This window comes from Drosophila miranda (genome assembly GCF_003369915.1).
Source record: "Drosophila miranda strain MSH22 chromosome Y unlocalized genomic scaffold, D.miranda_PacBio2.1 Contig_Y1_pilon, whole genome shotgun sequence".
Lineage (NCBI taxonomy): Eukaryota > Metazoa > Arthropoda > Insecta > Diptera > Drosophilidae > Drosophila > Drosophila miranda.
Genome location: NW_022881603.1, coordinates 7,505,068 through 7,523,530, shown reverse-complemented (window position 1 = coordinate 7,523,530; position 18,463 = coordinate 7,505,068). Strand labels below are relative to the sequence as shown.

At 44.1% G+C, this 18,463-nt stretch overlaps 3 pseudogenes; 2 read left to right on the top strand and 1 right to left on the bottom strand.

Annotated features, from left to right (window-relative positions):
- Nucleotides 1-8,691: 8,691 nt before the first annotated feature.
- Nucleotides 8,692-10,056, bottom strand: LOC117192007 (annotated as a pseudogene).
- Nucleotides 10,057-11,778: 1,722 nt separating this feature from the next.
- Nucleotides 11,779-13,155, top strand: LOC117190402 (annotated as a pseudogene).
- A 2,219-nt stretch (nucleotides 13,156-15,374) lies between these two features.
- On the top strand, nucleotides 15,375-17,961 carry LOC117190897 (annotated as a pseudogene).
- The last annotated feature ends 502 nt before the right edge of the window (nucleotides 17,962-18,463 follow it).

Here is an 18,463-nt window from a genome sequence, read left to right as displayed (position 1 = left end):
ATGTATTTTGTGTTTAGTGAAATATCTCGAGTATATGATGATTTATGAAATATATTTTGTGTAACCACTATTACGGATAAATTCCTGTGGTGTGATCCTTTTGTAAATAGCTCACAGAAATTTTTATTAAATGCACCCATCATTAAGTCATCTAGTATTAAAAGAATAGGCTCATGATTTTCATTTTCAATTGTTTCGGGAACTCCTTTATAGTATTCGATGGTATTAAAATTTGGCTTAGCATGCTCCTCTCCATAACGCATAATTATACGATTAATTGAAATGCTCAGCAAATCATTCCTTTTGTTTATTAAATTTTCTAAAAACGTTGTCTTACCAGATCCTGAAGGTCCGCAAATAAGCATTGTAAAAGGATGTATAAATTGCTTAAACATTTTAGGGCTATGTTTTATTTATTAATATTTTATAAATGTTTTCTAACATCTAAGATATTCTAATTACGCGTCTCCTGATCGCTCTTTTTGGGGCAGTTTTTTTCTAAGTGAGTATCAGATCCTCAATAATTACAATAAACAACTTGTGTGTATCCGCTTTTGTGAGGATCCTTTTCAAACAAACGCTTAAATGAATCCATTTTAAACAACTAGTTACTACAAGTGCTGAATATAAACTGAAAATCTAAACATATGAGTCACTATTACAGTAGACAGCGTAGTTAGAATTTTCCAAGATAACTGTTCGGAGCAGAACCCAGCCGATTAGCTGCTTGCCAAATAGCACCTAATTCTTGGCCCTCAGCCGCTTATTTTGTTTGTTACTTATGTCTATGTCACTCATTTGTTTGTTAAAGCTTTGCGCTTGCTTGCCCTGCTAAACGCTCTCTGCCAGCTCGCTCTTCGCTATCTCCGCTTTGGGTCTGCCTACCGACGTCGGCCGAGCGAAGCTGCGCTTAGCGATCGGAGCGGCAATGTAGAGGGCAGGCAAGCCACACTTGCAATTTGGATGTCACGCATTAAAGAACATATCGTAATTTTATTTCTGCGCCGAGTTTTATTTAATTCGAAATAATTAGTCGGCCGATTGGGGATAAAAAACATCTCCACATAAAATTTGGTGACCCCGACGTGATCTCTGAGTTGCAGTGTCAATTAATAATCATTCACGATCGACATTCGTTAGCCCTAGCAAATTTTCGGCGGTTAAGCACAATTCGGTGCTAAAACACACTTACATACACCTACATACACGCATTGCTGGCTATTAATTTCTCTGTCGCGACAATTCGGTCAGTGCAGTGCGGTAGGCAGTGCAGCGAACTCACTAATACACACAAGCGGAGTACAAAGCGGAATCGGACAGCTCGCACAGCCGCACAGCTAAAGGCATTAGCTGTAATCCCTTTGCTTTCGGTTCCCACGTTTATACGTATACAGGGTGTCTTTTTCGGTCGTGCTGAGAGACTCTTTTAAAACCTCAACATGGCAGCACCTGAGCCTACCAATGTCGCGAACGCAGCAATGCCGAGTGATGTAGATTTCTACAAGCACAAGGCCGAGTCCATCGCGCGCCAACTAAAGGCCATGGATCGCTTTCTTACCAAGGAAGAGCTTGCCGAGTTAGATGAGGCAGAACTTCAAGCTCGCTTAGAGCAAATCGAGCGAATGAATGCGGATTTCGATGCCGCTCAAACGAGCCTTGAAAGGCTGGATTTCCTGCAGTTAGCCCATGATGCCCGGCTGGACTTTTCGAATGTTTATGTCAAGGTTAGGTCCAGGCTGTCGCGGGAGTTGATGGCTGCTCGCACGGTAAATGTTGCCAATTCAACGGCTCGGCATACTCTCGAGGGGAATTCGTCGTTGTTCGCCTATAATAGTATAGGCCGTTCTCGAATGCCCGAGTTGCAGCTTCCGCGATTCGGTGGGAACTACATGGATTGGCCAGAATTCCACTCGATGTTCTCGACAATGGTGCACAAAGACCATCGTATACCAATCATCGAAAAATTCCAATATCTTCGTGGATGTCTAGATGGTGCTGCGCTGGATACGATTCGTTCCTTGGAACTTTCTGAGGAGAATTACGACAAGGCGTTGAATTTACTAATGTTGCGATTCGATAATAAACTGTTACATTTTCAGGCACACGTCAAGGCTATTTTCGGGCTGCAAGGGGTGGAGAAGGGCTCGGCTATCGGCTTGCGCGCGCTCAGCGATAAAATCAATTCGCACTTGCGTGCACTTCAGACCTTGGCGAACCCGCAGGAGATATCCGATGGGTTGCTGATCTTCATCATAGGCACGAAACTGGACCACAAAACAAAGGAGAAATGGGAAGAGAACTTGCCGACGTCAGGATTGCCTCGGTGGTCAAGCATGGCCTCATTTCTGGAAGCGAGATGTCGGATGCTGGAGAATTTGGGATCAGCCATGGCAACAAGTCCTAGTCAACAGGTGGGAGAAGACAAACCTGTCACCCTTATCACCTCCAGTAACGACCATCCTAACCCCATATGTAACCATTGCAATTCCTCCGAGCATTACATATCTAGATGTCAGGCATTCCTGAATCTCTCTGCGTTTGAACGATACAAAGAAGCAAAGAAGAGCCGCTTGTGTTTGAACTGCCTCAACAAAGGCCATGAATTGCAGAGGTGCAGGTCAGGCCAAACATCACACGCTACTCCACATTCCATCGGGAACTGGTGCTTCATCTTCCTCTTCACCGGCCGAGGAATCGATCCAGCAAGAGGCCGCGACTGTGCTTCTAGCAAGCGGGTGTTCCAGCCCTCCCCCTCGATCCAGAAATCTCAGCCTAGCCAGAACGTGTTGCTACCTACTGCCCTCGTCCATGTAACAGATCGTTATGGAGCACTTATCCCATGTCGTGCCATTTTGGATTCTGCATCACAGGCAAACTTTGTAACATCTAGACTTGCTGATCAGTTGCAGTTGGATCATCGCTCGTCTTATGTTCACATCTCTGGAATCGGAGATTCCATTCTACCTTCGAGCAAGTCTGTACATATAGTTGTACAATCCCAGGACGCAAGCTATCGAGCTTCCTTCGCTGCAATTGTCACCAACTCAATTACGGAAATGCAGCCTAACTTCGGCGTAGACGCAAAGGATTGGCCAATAATCTAAAACTAGCTGATCCTAATTTCTCCAAGCCCCAACGTATCGATCTGTTGATAGGTTCTGGTTTGTTCTTCGATTTAATGTGCGTCGGACAGATTCGACTATCAGCCCAATTGCCAACATTGCAGGAGACAAAACTTGGTTGGATAGTATCAGGAAGCATTGATAGCTCAGAGAATAAGCGTGCAGCTTTAGCCGCTTTTGAAAATTCCTCGTGCATCTCTATTGACGATTTTCGACCAACAACGCTGGAGTACCAAAACTTAAAGCAGCAATGCAGGAAGCAGCTGCTCGAGTGACAGGGGCAAGTGGAAAAACTGCGATCGGAGAATCAGGAACTGCAGCGCGAACTTTTCCATATATTAAAAACCTACATAACCACGCTAAATGAAATTCAACTTTCAACAATTTCTACATTGCCAAATTTCCTGCCATTCTATACAATTACAGAGGTTCCCGATGATCAAGACGTAATCACGACAAGCCGCCTTCGTAAAGAAGCGCCGATTGCTGCGTTCGTCGATCATCCCAGCGTAGCCGCCAGCTGCGCCCAAGCAAGCATCTTCAAGAGGGCCGTTGGAAAAATAGCGGTTCTGCCCCTTCAGGATGGATCTGTTGAAAGCCTTTGCCTTCCAACGGGGGGTGAATGTTCGGAGCAGAACCCAGCCGATTAGCTGCTTGCCAAATAGCACCTAATTCTTGGCCCTCAGCCGCTTATTTTGTTTGTTACTTATGTCTATGTCACTCATTTGTTTGTTAAAGCTTTGCGCTTGCTTGCCCTGCTAAACGCTCTCTGCCAGCTCGCTCTTCGCTATCTCCGATTTGCGTCTGCCTACCGACGTCGGCCGAGCGAAGCTGCGCTTAGCGATCGGAGCGGCAATGTAAAGGGCAGGCAAGCCACACTTGCAATTTGGATGTCACGCATTAAAGAACATATCGTAATTTTATTTCTGCGCCGAGTTTTATTTAATTCGAAATAATTAGTCGGCCGATAGCTTAAATAAATTATTTAGAGCACATCTAAGAGGAATTTTTTGTGAGACTTTTTCCTATATCGATATCAATAATATTATTTGTTAAATACTTAGATAAAAACTTTTTTTTAATTTCACCACGTACAATAACAGTGCTAAATCTATTTAGTGGTGAAAGTATTTCACCTAAACTTAAATATGATATTTCACCATCTGACCATTCCAATCCATTTATGGTTTGACGATTAATATTTTGTTGTTTAATCATTTCATTATCCAATTCATTCAGATGATATGGTGGTTTGAAATGAAAGAAGTTTGGTGTTACTGTTCCGGTTTGCATAAACGCCAATTCCTTAATAAAAAGTTGTTTATTATTTCCAAAGAGATATTGAAAATCAACTATAACGCTTGAATTCCTGTCGATGGTGTTCATGTTTCTTTGAGATTTTGTAATAAACTGAATGAGTCGTTGATGCCTATCTCCTTTATATACAGCCCAATTCAGTAAGAGTTCTTAGTTTAACAAAAGCATTCAACCCAAATGGACACGCTTCAATCAAAAAGAATTAGGTCCACTAGAAAGAAGCAGGATCACGAAGTCATTTTCGGTCTCGAATATTATGTAGTACATAATTTAAAACTTAAATGCGGTTTTTCAACTACAAGAAAATTCACTCCAATTATATGGATGCAGCAAAGCAAAAACAATTTCGTCGGTTTAGATAAAGATGAATGGATGCAATTGGTTACATACAAGGAGTATATCCAATTGAAACTTGATCAGTATGATTTTTTGATGCCTGATACAATTATAGACCATTCATTATTGCCCACAATTAAGTGCAATTTTAGATTTCGAAAATCAGATAAGCAGTATGTGTTTATAATAAATCAGTTTGGAAATAAAATTGAATTTGATAGTAAGTCCTGGAGATCGTTTTTAAGATTAGGCATTTTTTTTACCACATTTTTATGTTGGAATACGATACTTAAGCAACAAATTATATACCTCTACTATAATACTACTTCCTAAGTGTGCAGCCTTACAAAAATTTGATGTTCAACTAGCTGATTTAGACGGTACTTATGATAGAAATGTGCAAATAGATTTAACCCGTTTATGCTTTGAAATTTCCAAAAAAAAGTGTGATCAAATAAAATGCGATGTTCTTGAGTATAAGCAAACACTTTTAAATAAGCAATCATCCCAACATAACAATAGAAAATAAAAATTATATTAAAAATGAGTATGCAACAAGTTGTTAATGAAATACATAAGCCTGCTAGAAGAAATTTCATTCGTCGCAAATTCGTACAAAAGGGAATTAATGACACGTGGCAAATCGATTTAGTTGAAATGATACCCTTTTATAAGGAAAACAAAGGATATAGGTACTTGCTGACAGTAATTGACACGTTCTCGAAGTATGCATATGCAGTTCCCGTTAAGTCTAAAACAGCTTTAGATGTTTTATCAGCATTGAAGAAAATATTTAAAATATCTAAACATAAACCTAAAAATATTCAATCTGATCAAGGAAAGGAGTTTTTTAATGTAGCCTTCGGAGATTTAATGAAAAAGAATAACATTAACCATTACCATACATATACACACCTTAAGGCATCTATTTGTGAACGTTTTAATAGAACATTAAAAAATCGTATGTGGAAAATCTTTAGTATGCAGGGTAATCAAACGTGGATTTATACCTTGCATGACTTACTAAAAGATTATAATAATTCATATCACCGTACTATAAAAATGAGGCCTATAGATGTAATCAAACAAAATGAAGAGTTTATTTTGAAAACTGCTTATAATATTTGTAAGGTATTTCCTAAACACAAGTTTTCCATTGGTGATCGTGTTAGAATAAGTAAATATAAAGGTATTTTTACAAAGGGCTATGATCCAAACTGGACAACCGAAGTTTTTAAAAGTAAAGTCTACTAATCCTGTAACATATGAACTGGAGGACTATAAGGGGGAAATGATCATAGGCTCATTTTATGATCAAGAACTCCAAAAAGTTAAAGATTAAGATAATATCATTTTTGCAATCATGAAAAAACTCTTTTAAATCAATCTGTTCACTTTTATTTGAGTGAACACGATATGATTTTAAAGTAAATCGCGACTCCGTTGAAATTAAAATAACGTTTTCATTTTCCTCTAGTTGAGCTGCTCTTGCATTCTTATGTTTGTCCGACATCATATGGCGTCTTTTCCTAGACGAAGGATAACTTTCACCGCAAATTGAACAGTCAATAATCCTTAGTTCCATCGGAGTATCCAATCGAGGCTGTTTTGAAGCTCCTGACGTTGAAGGACCTTGAAGATCACTTGAATTAGATCCTTTGCTCATAAGAATCTCAAAAGCATTCCTAGGTCCCAAGCATGCTTCATAATGACTATCAAACTCTATTAAGTCGATGGACTTAGAGCAAAGGTCACACACCACATTATTACGAGAATCAGAGCATCTCTCATAATGAGATTGAAACTCTGAAAAGTCAACGGACTTATCACACATGTTGCACTTAACTTTTGATGCCATTTTAAGTTTTTTTTTTTTTTTTTATCGAACTAACCACTTTCACTATTGAAATAGGACTAAGGGTTTCCTTTTTAAATGGTATCTTTTTAGGCCCCCAAACACCTTCTTAATCTTTTATATCCAAAACAAACAGTACCTGCTCACAAACCTGTTTCAAACGATTCCTACTGGGTCAATCTAATAATATGAGGGAAAGGTTACAACCTCTATTCTACCTGAAATCCACTTATTCTTTTTGTGTAGTCCTCACTTGGAAGAAACCTGTTTCAAACGAATCCTATGATTCTCTTGTAATAAGAGGAAGTGAAATTCAACCAATCAAAAGTAAAACAGCAAACATTTAAAATAAATAGTGGTTAAATGTGTTATATTTATTATATACATATGTATATATTATTTTTAGAAAAAATACATAAAATATTCTTATTATATAAATATGTATTCGTATTATTAAAATTTCGCCTCAGCTAATTTTACCGCATCAATTAAGTCATCATCATCTTCATCCCGAAGTAGTTCCTGGAGTTGGGATCTTTTATCATCATCCTGATTATCTACTAAATCGAAAATGTTGTCATCATCCGGGAAAATGTATGATGGATTATCATTATTAGGCGTTGCATTCCTTGGGTCATCGCCGTCATCATCCCATTTAATGTCACTTAACCAGGTCAAGTTGCTCTCGAGATAGGTTTGGGTCTTAATCCCAAAAATCAAGGACAGGTCTACGGAGCTCGGCTGAGAGTCCAGATTTATGGTTGATTCCGGTTGGAAATCGATAAAAATGATTTCGAGGTCATCCATCGTTGTTGAAAGATTACTAGTTTATGTACTAGCTGTTAGCTGTGAGTAGTTATTATATAGGCACTTTGCTATGGGACAGTGTTAGGTACACAAAGGAGGAATATAAATTATAGAGAGAGTAGTAAGGTTCAAGGGCATCGAAACCGTTTTTCAGGAAACACTTAAAAAATACCTCTAAACTATCACATTAGATTCATTGCAAAGGGATGACCTACCTGTTTGAGGGTTGTTTGAATCGCAACACGGGACCAATCGTAAAAACAGGTTCATTGACAGTAAGAGGGAGGAGAGAGAATATAAATGAGCGAAGGATCGATTTGAGAGGATTTTACATGGTTGAGAAGAAGTATTGAGATCGAAGTTAGTTCACATTATCACCGATAGGTGGCGCCACCAAGTAGTAAGGATAAGGGACGGCCGTATATTTACTATAAGTAGCTTTAATTAATTTTTATGTCTTCCTATTATAATTTTATTCTTTATGTGCTCCTGTATATATCTCCATTAATTTGTGTTCTCTTACCATTCAACCCTCTATACGGACATCTAGAAACCCAGTTTTCCAACCTATGTTTTTCTATAGGATGTAAATTTCAGAAACTTCACACATTTGTTTTCCCAATTCAATGTTTATAAAATATCCTATAAGTATTTATTTAACTTGACCAGTTAATAACATAGCAGAAATTGTTTCCCAATTCAATGTTAATAAAATATCTTATAAGTATTTATTTAACATGATCACGTAATAACATAGCAATATGATGCACACTTACATTCAACATGTTGCCAAGCTGCACATGCTTAAGCACATATTGCTGCAACATGTTGCGAATTCGGTTATTCAGTATAAAATGCGAGCGTCCCTTATCCTTACTACTTGGTGGCGCCACCTACCGGTAATAATGTGAACTAACTTCGATCTCAATCCTCCTTCTCAACCATGTAAAATCCTCTCAAATCGATCCTTCGCTCATTTATATTCTCTCTCCTCCCTCTTACTGTCAATGAACCTGTTTTTACGATTGGTCCCGTGTTGCGATTCAAACAACCCTCAAACAGGTAGGTCATCCCTTTGCAATGAATCTAATGTGATAGTTTAGAGGTATTTTTTAAGTGTTTCCTGAAAAACGGGTTCAATGCCCTTGAACCTTTCTACTTTCTCTATAATTTATATTCCTCCTTTGTGTACCTAACACTGTCCCATAGCAAAGTGCCTATATAATAACTACTTCCCCATGTTGGGGAAGCCAATCAGATCGCCTCGGATCAGGTTGGGCAGCCGCACGTCCTCCGAGAACTGAAAAGAGGGAGAAACGGAACCCCTACCTTGTCCAAGGCATCACAGCTGGGACCCCAAATCAAGGATTTGAATTCGGGGAAGGCCTCGGACTCATCCTAGAAAGATATGAAACATGGGTTGAGCAGGGAATTCCCTGGATTCCCAGGTGATACTTACCAAATAATGCTCTGGCGTCACCACCTGATGGTCGTAGAGAATGCAGTTGAAGGAGCCGTAGACTCCGTCATTCAGGTAGTACATGATAGTGTCCAGCTTTCCGGCCTCATTGCGCACCTCACGTTTGGCATGGATCTTGCAGACCAGCTTTTAGGCGGCCGCCACGAAGAAGCGTCCGGGTTCGGCAATGATCTGGACGCGATCGTCTGGGAAGTGGCGCTGCACTGAGGTGTTGACAATCTCCGCAATCTGCAAAGTACTTGTATTAGTACCCGTAGCTTCTGTGATTCGGGGTCGGGTAAACCTTTTGGAATTTGCCATCATCGCTGCCGGGAAAGCCACCACCTATGTCCAGGAAATTCATGTCATAGCCCAGCAGCTCTCCGAACTTGAAAATGTTCTTGGCCTTCTTGATGGCCCGATCGTAGGCCTCCAGCTCGCTGCAGCCGGATCCCACATGGAAACTGTGGTCGCCTTCAGGTCAAGCGCCTTGGCCAGCAGCATCAGCGCCGTGGCGTCCGCGTCCGCATCGCAGCCGAACTTGTCGCCAAGCGGACACTGGGCCTCCTTTGCCTCGCTCTTGAAGCGCACAATCAAGCTGCGAGAGAGATCAAACGATAAGAGTTTAGTCGGAGAGATCGGATCGAACACTTATGTACTTGGACTGGGGATAATGCTTGTGCAGCTTGTAGATCTCGAACTCGTTGTCCACCGTGCCATTGGCCACCCGATGCTGCTGGGTGTACTCCAGTTGGCTGACGGGACGGCAGGGATTGGCGAATATAATCCGCTACATCCAATCCCAGAACCTGCAACAAAATGGCACTTGGAATCCGCCTCTGACATCAATGATCTTTGTGGATTTTTCTCACCAATTTGACTTCGTTCTTGGAGGCACAGTCGAGGCCGGCGCCGAGTTCCGCCAGCACCTTGACAATCATAGGATCGTCTTTGCATTTAACAGCATAGTAGGGTGTGATTCGGGGAAGATACTTTACCCAGAGATTGTATTTCCGCTCTACACTGGACAGATCGCAGATGTTGAGGGCCGCGTCCACGTTCTGCAGTTTGGCCTGCTCCTCGATAACGCGGCGAATGTTGAGCTCGTGCTCGTAGTATGTGATTTCCTGGATTCCGCTCGCCATCTTTGCACGGCTCCCCACTCAGAATGCGACTGTTCGAGAACGATTGAGGGCCTCGAGTGCCTTGGCTTGTCCGACTTATAGCTGATAAGAATAGTATCAGTCATCGGAGCACGACTAGGGTCCGAATCCGAACAGACTTGCGAGCCATTTAAGCTGGAAAGTGAATGCGGTCGTTGGCTCCGGGGAACGGAACAATGAGGCTCTAATTAGCAGCAAAGGTCAAGCGATAGTGCCGTCCGTTACAATTCCATTCCACGCAACTCACATCCCTTCCTGCATCCTGCCTCGTGTCTGATATTTGGCAGAATGGGAAATTTACAACCAACAATATTTGGCATCGTAAATAATTTTAATGCCCTCGAACCGCTGGCCGAGCATGTAAAACTAATAAAATGTAAGTTTTCAATAGCGATTGCGGCGAGACCATCATCAAGACGTGCATAATTGACACTTGCCCGAGGACACTCTCCGGTCCACTCCAGGGCATGCCACAATCGAGCCGTGTCAAACCCCTCCACACACCCCTAACAAATTCCAAATAGCAGAGTGCGTGTCCTGGAAGGAGGAGTTGAATGGCAGGGGAGGATTGCGGTCTGTTCTCCTGACAAATCGAGCGCAACCCCCTCGAGGGCACATCGAACGGCAATTAAAAATTAAAATCCAACTTTTGTAATCGATATTGGCAATTGCGGCGCTCTTCATTCTGCACTCTGCACGGCCTTCCAATCGGCTTTGGCAGAGATGGGTCTATCAATCAACTGTTAATTGGGCAACTTCATCAATATCTTCCGCCTCTGATCGGACACTGCAAGGCACCCATTCAGGCCGCAGCCAAAGAGTATCTCTTTAAAAAGAATGGCCCAAAAGAGAGCCCAGAATGACAACTGTCAAAAGCCAGAGTCAAAAATATTGAGCGATGACCAAAAAGGGATATTGTCACGCTCAAAAGCCAGAAAGATGGGATTGTGACTGTCGGTGCGAGTGCTGAATCATCGCGATTTGATTGCAATTTGCTGCGAGTGTCATCATTCACACTAGATTTTATTTCAGTTTTCAATTCGATTTCAAAGTAGTCCCGAAACCACAGCAATGTCTTGTGTCCTGTGTGCTGCTCCTTGCTGCACAGCCCTCACTTTGAGTGATGTGACAAATCGACGTAAAGTGCTATCCGAAAGTGTTTCCATTCTCAAACGGCAATGGGTTCGACATCCAAATTAAAAGTGAACTCGAATGGATAAACTGGTTGGTAAATCATTTGCTTAATTTGCTTGAAATTTACATGCAAATGTCATTAATTAGGACACACGGGGCCGGCGTCAGTCCCTTGGGTTCCCATAGTAATTGATTAAGAGTTTAAATCCATTTCGATTTCGATTCCGGGTCCAGTCTCTAGCACTCCTCTATTCAAATTTCTCCTTGCTGAAGTCTTAGGTGATCTTTGTTTCAGTTGCTTCTCTATTCTTTATCATGTGCGGCATTAACCAGTCGTCTGTTCTTGATTTCATTACCATTTAGGCTCGGGTCGAGGGTTCAAACAGCTTTGATTTGGTTCCAGCACACTTAAAAGCTGATAAGGCAGACAAAAAGCAATGTAATACAATGTTCCGGGTACGTATTTCTGCAGCTAAGTCCTGAAAAGTAGTACAAGCATATACGAAGAAAGAGTTATATAGGTTGCACACTTCTGCCTTATTTTTGGGCAGCAAACAAAGGAATACCGAGGGAAAGAGCCGCAGAATGTCCCATTTGCTGAGGCACAGCAAAAAGTCCTGTCTGAAGGTGAGTGGGAGGTGGGGAGGTGGTGGCCGAGGGAGTGGGCAATCGATAAAAAATCGATGCCCGTGAAGGCACTAAAATAACCATTTCACGAACACGCGGAACAGGAAACAAGGAACCTCCGCCTTCCGTGTAGTTTATTATTCATACGCCGCGTTGCCTGTTCATTTGAACGATTTATTTTTAACGAATTTCATTACAGCTGCTGCGCAGGATATCAACTTCAAGGATGGCGACGAGGAGCAGGAGATAGAGTCGGCCGATGGGGAGGCGTATCAGCAAAAGGATGTGAACAGCAATTGCCACTCAGCGGAGGCCATCTACGAGGAGCTTCAGCTGAATGAGTGCAGTCCCAAGCCTGACCAACACCAACCTCAGCCTCAACCGCAACCACAAGCCGTCCAACACTTTGAGTAAGCTAGCGAGGCAGAGGAGGAGATGGAGAAGCAGCCGCACCCGCAGCCGCACCTGCACTATCCGGAGGCTAAGCACGACCTGAGGAGCAGGTACTTGCTCAGCTCGAGCAACTACGAGGTGCTCGAGTCAACCCCCGCCCCAGGCTCCGGCATCGAGTTTGAGCGCGTGCCCTACAAGGCCAACGTGCGCTATCTGCGCCACACCCCGTCCAACTCCAGCTTGGATCTGCGGCAGGCGGTGGAGTCACAGAAGCAGCAGTCGCAGCCAAAAAAGAAGACGCAGCAGCTGCAACAGATGCAGACTGCAGCCAGATTCCATCCGTGCAGCATCAGCCTGGGGTCGAAGATCGAGGTCAACTACCACAACGTGATGATCATGGAGCCGCCGCACGACGACTACCCCATCGTCAAGTGGGACATCAATGGCAACTCAATGGACGACGAGAGCCTCGATCGTTGGCAGCTGTCCACCCACTGGGATGTCTTTGACAGTCGGTGGCGTAGGGCGGCGACCGGTCTCTCCCACTCCCACAACCGATCCCAGTCGCAGTCGCAGAGGTCGAGCCACCAGTCGAGCTCCTGCACCCTGGAGACGTGGATCGATGAGGCGGAGCCGCTTAGCCTGGGGCCCTTCGTCGATGAGCAGCAGAAGACCCCACAACCGACAGGAACACACAGTAATCTTTGCCTTAAGAGCTTCTAAATTCGGAATTCGGTGGCCTTTGACTTTGACCACCGCCCGAATAATTATAGAGGTAACCAGATATGTGAGAAATACTTACCCCGCTACTTATGTAGATACATGTGAACGTGTACGAGTATTGTACTATATGGTGGACCGCAATTTTCATTATAGAAAGTTGTTGCTAGAAATCCATTAAAATAAAGTGTTTGCGACGCTCCTTTGGCTCCATACCTTGAATGCATTTCAAGCAATTTGTCTCTCCTGTCTGTCGAACCGGGGAGCACGAGCACCCCGAAGAACTCCCCGGTCCTCTCTCTCTCTCTCACTCTCTCTACAAAGCGGACGGCGCACGACCTGCACGTGCTGAACATGCGTGAGAATCCCCGGACCTTTGGCTTTCCCACGAGCCACGGCTGCGATTTGGGTCTCGATTGCGAGTCCGTCGGTGGTGCAAGTTCAACTCGTCGTGCACTATCCATCCACTTGATTAGGGGTGGGTTCCGTTCTCAGTTCCATAGTTACCGCCGCTTAGAGATTGTCCCACGCTGGGCCTGGCATTGGCCATTAAACATTTTCACTTTACTTTTTGCTACATTTGAAATCTGAGCGACAGCATGCCGAATCAAATTAAAAGCACGTTTTTTATTATTTTCCATTTTCAATTCATTTCGAGATTGATATGAGAGCGCATTAATATCAAGCATACGCCACGGAAATGAATACAGTGTTGGGGGATCTGATCTGAATGGGTCAGTTTTAGTCGCGAATTGTTTGATGATGAGAATTGTGTGGGCGAGGTCTTGGAATGCAATAGAAACTGAGGGGGTGGGCAGACTTTTTACATTAATTTCTTCATTTTTAATTTCTTTTGAAGAGTTTCTAATAGCAATTACAATGAGAGATATCAGTGCGCATCCACAAATATTTGTTTCCAAGGTATGAAAAAAGCTTCAGAAGATAAACACCATCAGTATTCGTTCCACAGCTGGTGCAGTTGATATCCGCAGATCTGGATATCTACAGACAGAGAAAAAGTATTGAATAGTGGCACTGAGATTTATAAATTTTTACCCATAGATTTGCACCGAGAGTGGAAATTGTAAAAAGAAAGTGTTTCTCACTTACGTTCTACTATTAATATCAAAATATTTGATATAAGTATTTCATATTATATTCAAATTTAAATAAAATAAATTTCTTATAAATTTATGATATTTTCTTTAGTTTAACTGCTTTATATTTTGCTTAAATATGAAGAGTATTAAAGTAAATTCTATTTAATTTCACGATTTTTTTTACTTAAAACCGCATATTTAATTAAAATATGGGTGCGTTTCTTTTTACTCTGCCATATTTCTCTAGCTGTAGCTCTTACTACCATATTTTATTAGGTTTTTTAAAAGGGAAACAGAGAAAATACACTTTAAGGACAAGCAACAAGTTATCATTTACTTTAAAATAGTAAAGAGAGCCAACAGAAGTGTAGCCCCAAACTAAATCAATTGAAAAGTACATTCATTAATGATTTTCCACTATCCTTTTCTTGTTTCTACCATTTTCCGCTCTATATTTTACCCAAAAATGGATAATAAAAGGCTTAATTTCAATGTACTTTACCTGCTTGATTGCCTTGTAATTGAAATGGCCTCAGCACAAAGGAAATGTATCGATCTCATCTCAGGCACTAGGTCAACACACCGCCTTCGGGCACCTATCCACGCATTCGTCTTATCTCGGCCCCCGGTATGCGGCGGTGGATGCGGCTCCCGTAACCTTGAGGCAGCTCTGACCTAGAAATGTGGGCCAAACACGGGACGGGACGTGTGTTCGTATGCAAATAAAGGTCAACGGCGGCCGTTGCACTTGTTGGGGCACGGCGCCAGGGCCACGCCACACGACCGGCCGCTGTTCGGGTTGCGTGCTCCAGTTCCAGCCATTCAACGGGCCAGCAGCGGCAGGAGCAAGTGGCAGCATTAGTCAGCCGGCGGACTGGCAGACAGACTGACGCCCACGGCGATGATTCAAGGCGATGTCGTGATGCTGGTGCTGATACCGATGCTGATGCCATCGACATCGATGACAGGAGGATGCAATCGCGCCCGTCCACACAGTGATTGCTCTTTTGCCCGGCATCAGTCCATCTATTCCTCTCGCACGCTGAGTCCGTACTGCTCACTCCAAGGCCGTTTCTCTCCTTTCTCTCTCACTGTCCGCACTTGTTCATTTGTTGGTTTTTCGGCCTTATAGCGATCATTGTGGACTATTACCTACCCCCAGCCAGCGCCTGAGTCCTGGAGAGCGGCGGCACGCGTTGCCAAGGGGTGGTTGCTGCTGCATCTTATTGGGCGTTTGCCGGCGGCGTTAGAAAGGGGTTGAGCGGCGGCAGCAACGACGGCAACGGCAACGGCGGTCAGGTCATCCGCTAGTCGTGTGCTGCAAAATCAGTCGAACGCCGTTCGCGCACACGATAAGTCACGTGTTCAAGCCAGCTCCGCTCTTCGGTTCCGAGTCCAGGTCCAGCCAGTGCCGCAGGAGAAAGAATCCCAAGTGATAAGACAATCGCCCAGTGTTTCCAGTCAAGTGTCAAGTGCGCAGGATCAGCAAAGGACAAATATGGACCACAACATTCACGTGAATGCGCCACTTCATCATTGGGGCTATGGGGCAGGACCGGCTGTGGCCTTGCCAGCGACCGCCAGCACCCCCAGAGCCACTGGGTGCAGCCGCCGCAGAGTCATCACAGTCAAGGACACAACAGTCTGAAGCGGTCGCTCTCGGAGAGCGACTGCGACGACCTCTACTCGGAGGAGTCCTCCAAAGAACAGTGCGTATGCGTAATCTGCCGAAATATCTGTGGGATCTTCTTATTAACATTTTGTTTTTTTCTGATCCGCTCACAGAATCTCTCCCAGTGAGCCGGGAAGCTGCCAACTGATGAGCCGCAAGAAGCGTCGCGGGGTCATCGAGAAGAAGCGGCGCGATCGCATCAACTCCTCGCTCACCGAACTGAAGCGTCTTGTGCCCTCGGCCTACGAGAAGCAGGGATCCGCCAAGCTCGAGAAGGCCGAAATACTCCAGCTCACAGTGGAGCATCTGAAGAATTTGCAGTCGAAAAGTAAGTTTCAATTTCTCGTTTGTGGAAAAACAGAATAAGAGAATGTAAGGGATATGTTAAAGGTTATGGGAAGTGCAGCGATAGGGAATTTTTCTCGTGGATCAGAATAACAGTTTGAGATCATTATAATCGATTTTCACTAAACATTATGGATAAGGATAATCAAAAAGGTTTTCTGAGATCGGATAAATCATTGAAATACTACAAAATTGAATGATGAATCATATATGATCCAACATGCATCTTATTGATTTTTTGAGAAATTTATAATCAAAACAACAAACTTGAAAAAGGAATAGACTATCAATTTGTATTGAAAAAATCTTAACAAATAGTCTTAAACATTGTCTTAAAGTTCAATATTATTTGGATAAATCATGAAAAGCACGACTCCAATATCCCACAGGATACGATAGGCTAACAATTGAAACACTAAACTGGGATAAGTGTTCCACACATTATTTGAAATCTGGGTAAACAGTCCTAACCTGTTGTCCCAAAACAGGAGGGAGGACAAGGGTAAGGGGCAGGCTGGCATTATGGGAAAATTATGATTGCCGCGAACACAGAGACAATAACAGCGCACCGCCCTAGTGAATCTCGAATCTCGGGGCTTCCCACGCTGCTCATTGTACGCCTCTCACTGCCTTTGAACCACTCGCTTTTTACACCCAGAAGCGGGCGAACACTGCTTCCACCCCTGGAAGCAACCATTAGCATTAGCAGTGCCACCCCCTGCCCCTGTCCGACTCTTCACATCCCGAACAAGGACATGGGGGTGGTTGTTTAGGCAGTCGCGTGGGAACAACTATTTTAATTGTTTGCCCTGGTCTGTGTCGATGTGGATGGATTAGATAGCTTATTGACTTTCGCCTCCTCCTCCTTCTCCTCTTGTTGCAGCATTGGACTCGCTCAGCTACGACCCGCAGCGCGTGGCCATGGACTACCACGTCATCGGGTTCCGAGAGTGCGCCGCCGAGGTGGCCCGCTACCTGGTGACCATCGAGGGCATGGACATCCAGGATCCGCTGCGCCTGCGCCTCATGTCCCACCTGCAGTACTTCGTGCAGCAGCGGGAGCTCTCGGCCGCTCCAAGTGCCGCAGGCTACCAGGCCACGAGCAGCTGTGCAGCCCCTCCCTACCAGACCTATGCCTCCGCAGGAAATGCCGGAGCAGCCTATGTCTCCAGCTCATCTCTGCACAGCTATCCAACGTTGAGTGCATCGCCCTCGCAGCAGCAACCGCAACAGCAGCAGCAGCAGCAGCATGGTGGACGGACCAGCGTCTCCAGGACGAGTGGATCAGGTGTTGTCAGTGAGGCTCTGCCACCTCATGAGCTCCCCTCCGATACCAGCAGCCGGCAACAGCAGCAACAACAACAACAACAACAGGTGCAACAACAACAGCAACAACAGGTGCAACATCAGCAGCAACCTCCCACCCATGTCCGAACCCAGACCACGCCTCAGCCGGCCCAGCAGCCACAGCAGCAACAACAACAACAGCAGCAACATCAACAGCAGCAACAACAGCAACAACAACAACACTACACACACGATCACACTGTTGTTCATCCGGAGCAACAGATTCCCACCTACATAGATCTGACCAACAGCCACCGACCTCTAGCCGGCGGGGAAAGCCTCAGCTATAGCACAGCTCCACAGTATCCGGTGAGCGGAGGGCAGGATTACAGCAACGCCAGCGTCCTGCAATATGCCACGCCCAACGGGGCCAAACCCTATCGACCCTGGGGAGCCGAGATGGCATATTGAAGAGGTGGAACAGTATCCGAAAATGGAAAGACCAGAAAACAGAGTCTAGTCAGGCCCAGTGTGATAGTCTTAAGTTTGGCCTCCTCCAGGAGATCCTAACGAGAAAATCTCGTTGAGATTGAATACAGGAATAGGCACATTAACTAGTAATCTGTCTCTCTCTAACACACACGTAGCATAGGCGGCTTTGCTTACAGTAAAACATTAGCGCCTAGATCTCAGAGACTATAAAAGCTAGAGCAACCAAATTTGGTATCCACACTCCTAATATATCAGACCGAGACGAGTTTGTCTCAAAATTTCGCCACACCCCCTTCCGCCCCCGCAAAGGACGAAAATCTGGGGATATTCACAAATCTCAGAGACTATTAAGGCTAGAGTAACCAAATTTAGTATCCGCACTCCTGTCAGATCTCACTATAAAACGTATATCCCAAAATTTCGCCCCACCCCCTTCCGCCCCTACAAAAGACGAAAGTCTGTTGCATCCACAATATTGAGGATACGAGAAAACTAAGAACGCAGAATCATAGATAATGATCATATCTATCAGATTGCTGAATCTGGATCAGATCAGATCATTTTTATAGCCAAAAGGAACAAATCAATTTGCACTGGCTACGCAGCCCCCGACGTCACGCTCAGACTGATTTTC